Source organism: Chiloscyllium plagiosum, chromosome 8, assembly GCF_004010195.1.
Source record: "Chiloscyllium plagiosum isolate BGI_BamShark_2017 chromosome 8, ASM401019v2, whole genome shotgun sequence".
Taxonomy (NCBI): domain Eukaryota; kingdom Metazoa; phylum Chordata; class Chondrichthyes; order Orectolobiformes; family Hemiscylliidae; genus Chiloscyllium; species Chiloscyllium plagiosum.
This window is the reverse complement of record NC_057717.1, coordinates 63,447,267-63,451,643: the sequence shown is the minus strand read 5'-3', so window position 1 is coordinate 63,451,643 and position 4,377 is coordinate 63,447,267.

Here is a 4,377-nt window from a genome sequence, read left to right as displayed (position 1 = left end):
AAGCTAGGGGAAGACGAAGTCATGGTTACCTTCGACGTAGCAAAATCAATTAACATCTGCCTGGCCAAAGAAACACTGACTGCACTACGAGATGGTACCAAGGACGTAAGTAACAGACAGCACCAACTCCATCAGAAAGTATAGCATCTTCAATGTAGTAGTCCTGTGTCTCACTGCCCACTTCATGTTCAACGACCAGACAGACAAACAAATCAACGGGACACGCATGAGATTATCAATACCAGGATTCTAAGCAGAAGCAGTTATCCGGACATTTTCGCAAACAGCCATTCACATGTTCCAAACCAATCTTTGCATCCGGTATTTGCATGACACATTTTTTACATTGCGAAATGGAACAAATTTGAAGAAATCTGCAAACTCAAGAACTTATTGGTATAATATTCACCAAAGATGAAGAGAGCAAAAACAGACTCCCCATCCCAGATGAAGCGTCTTTTTTTGTCCAAAACATCGATTTTCCTGCTCCTTGGATGCTTCCTGACCTGCTGTGCTTTTCCAGCACCACTCTAATCTTGACTCTTATCTCGAGCATCTGCAGTACCCAATTTCCCCTTCCGAGATGTCACAATGAAAACGTTGAGAGTTGGAGTTGTGATGTCATGCTGTAGCTGTACAGAACATAGCTGAGGCCAACATATTGATCAGCATCGATGATCAAATCTCCTCTCAGCGTGCTCTGCTTCAAACATTCCTCATAACTGCACTTTGACTTTCACAGACTAATGAATTTCCTCTGTTCTCTCTTCAGTTCAATTCTTTCCTTCCATGTGACAGGGTGACCAGAAATGTACTCAATCCGCAAATTGCGAGCGAACTCATTATTTCCACATATGCAGCATAAGCTTCATGCACTTATATTCTGCATTTTGGCTGATAGAGGAAATGAAGCTATTCCCTCACTTAAGATATTATTGAAGTATTCTTTTACCTTCTGGGTGCCCCCCAATTGTTTGCCTTGCACTTCTCTTAGTTATTTGCTTCATTCACCTGGGTCCAGGCGATTCTGTTTTTAAATGATACTCCTTGTGTTCCCTTGTCAAATCCAAGTACATGACATCAAGTTGCAAGTTACTGTCTCAAGCCAAAGCAGAAAAATTAATTCTGCATGATCCTTTCGAAACAAATCCAGCTCGCCTGTCTGGGACTCCCTGGGCAGAAATCCATCAAACAAAAACATTGCAGCAATGCACAAAATCTAAGTCTGGTGAGAGAGAAAAGAATGTAATTAGGAAAGAAATCGTTTTAGAGAAATTATTGGGACTGAAAGCCAAGATAGATTTATGGAATTGGAGTCATGTATGAGAAATTGACCGATAGATACATTTAGGAGAAACAATCGATTCAACACATTGGGTTATCAGAAAAAAAATCAATAAATCCAAGCTTAGTGGGCAATATTAAATATTATGGAATTTGGCAAGATATATTAGCATGTTTTAAGAATGGGAGAGCTGACAGAAAGCAATATGTTTTTGGATCTTAAGAATTATGTGGTATTGCGATTGTGTTTGCCGAGCTGGGAATTTGTGTTGCAGACGTTTCGTCCCCTGTCTAGGTGACATCCTCAGTGCTTGGGAGCCTCATGTGAAGCGCTTCTGTGCTCTTTTCTCCGGCATTTGTCGTGGTTTGAATCTGCCACTTCCGATTGTCAGTTACAGCTGTCCGCTGCAGTGGTCGGTATATTGGGTCAAGGTCGATGTGCTTTTTGATTGAATCTGTGGATGAGTGCCATGCCTCTAGGAATTCCCTGGGTGTTCTCTGTTTGGCTTGTCCTGTAATAGCAGTGTTGTCCCAGTCGAATTCATGTTGCTTGTCATCTGCGTATGAGGCTACTAAAGATAGTATCTTCTCACAAAATTTGAGTTATGTGGAATTGCATGGTTTGGTTCTTGGGCCCCAGCTATCTCGACACATGTCAAACGTTTAGTTTAGGGATTCAAATGTAATTTTTCCAAGCCTACTGGTGTAACTAAACAATGTCAGGTTATGCGCAGATGAGGAGGAGATTAATAAAAAAAAAACACGTTCCAAAATGATTGAGACAAGTAGAATGAATCGGGAATGACATGGCAGACAAAGGGCGATTTGGACTTTGTGCTCTTTGGTGATAGATAGAATACAGCAGCCGACGTTTGTAATAGGTTTGTTTGAAAAATGTTGAGCTATAAAACGATTTATTCTCCTTTTCTTGTTTTATTCAGTGCAGACCTCTGAGATCAATGCAGGACAGTATGCTCTTAAGCTAGACATCAATATGGGAATGACTTTGGCACGCTGAGCAATGCACGTAGACCAACGAGGTGGGTAGCTGCAACATTGAAAAAGATTTGGATATCCTTATCACCAGTCAGTGAAAGCAATATTGCAGGAAAAGAAAGCAATGACGATGATAAATGGTGTGTTGCCCTTCATTGTCATCAACCCTCCACCATCACTTTCGTTTCTTACCTTCGCACTAATGACTCCAGTTCTCCACGGATTCCATATGATCTAACTTTGCTGACAGACTATCATGTGGGAAATTGTCGAACACCTTACTGAGCTCCATGTTGCCAACATCGGTTGCTGTGCCTTCATCAATCTTTTTCATCATTTCCGTAAAAACTTCAACGAACTTAGTGACACATTATTTCCCACACAAAGCCCTGATGTCTACCCCTGAGCACTCCTTTGTTTTCCAAATACAAGTAATTCAGTCACTCAGAATATACTCCAAGAGCTTGCCCACACTGACGTCAGGTTCACCGGTGTGTTATTTCCTGGCATTTCCTTATCACCTTTCCGAAATAATGGTACGACATTAGCCAACCTCCAATCTTCTGGCACTGCATCTGTGGCTATTCATGATGCAGATATCTCATTAAGATGCCCAAACAATCGAATCCTTAGCATTCGAAGGGGTTTGGTGTTACAACTGATGAGGTTCCCGGGCTGTATCCGCCTTTGTGCATTTTAACTCTTCCTCTTCTCGATTATAGACACTTCCCAAAATATCACTTTTTATTTCCACAATTTATCTAGATTCCATAAGCTTGTCCAGAACAGATATTGATATGAAGTATTCATATAGTATCTCACCAAACATCTGTGGTTCCACAGATAGGTGGATTTGTTGTTCTCTCCCCAATTACTCCCTTGCCCTTTCTGCACTTGTGGAATCCCTTTGGATTCTCCCTGACCCTATTGACTGAAGCATTCTCTGGTTCACATTTGCCCCCCCCCCCCCACTGATTTCCATCTTGCGTATGAACCTGCTCTCATTATACTCCTCAATGGATTCAAGTGATCACTGCTCTCCAAACCCTACCATATGCATTTTTTCTGTTTCTTGACCAGAGTCTCTGCTTCTAGTCATCCAAAATACCTCACAACTGCCAACGTCTCCCTCCTCTTGAACAGTAATATACTTCTGCAAGTCTTTGTAATTTCGTTTCTGAAGATATCCCATTATTCAGCGTGTAATCTCTCCAAAGTACTTTCGAAATGCTTCGCTAAAACGTGCATTATTGGCCTTAACAAATTTAGAACTTTAATATTTATATCAGGACAATTCTTCTGCCTATCTCTTTTAGAGCCAACAGCTGCTGCATAACAAGCTCAAGACTTCCTGCAACATGCACGAAAGGCTGAATGGTCTCCCCCTGTCACATTCTTTCAGAAAGACGGTGATAGACTGTTACCCCCTGTTCCGGAGAAGCCAACCCAATGATCAAAATGATATCTAAATGTTACGATACGATTTGGAAACAGGGTACTTCACAATAGGTGCAGCATTACATGATGTCCACAGGCCATAAATATTGCTACCGTGATTTATGATCTCTGTTAATTTTTCAATCAGTCACGTTCTGCCGCTGGTCTCGTATAAACAGGGTGGAAAATGCACCACTCTGCAGTGGCATGGCACTATTCCCCAATACAAGCACGAAGGATTAAAAACATTGAATGTTTTATGGTCCATCCTTCAAAAACTCTCATCCATTCCATCCATACCCCCTCAGTAAATGTTCCCTTTTATTAGGGCATGAAAAGTGATGAAAGGAAGGGGTTAACTGAAACTGTTTGTACAGTGACTGTGATTAATGAGAGCCTCCATGGATTCAAATGATCCCAGTGAAGAGTTTACATCTTTTAATGAAAACTGCTCTCCATTCACAGTGTTATACCAAAAAATGAGTAAGAGCCACGAAAGCACGAGCAGGAATCAGCAGATCCAGGGAGAGGGGAAGAACAGATCAGAACCTTATAGCATTACACTGGAGTGTTCCAACAATGGATCAGAATCTGAGTACATTATACCGGAATATTGCAACAGTGGACAGGGATTTATCGTGGAATATTTGGGCTCTCTCT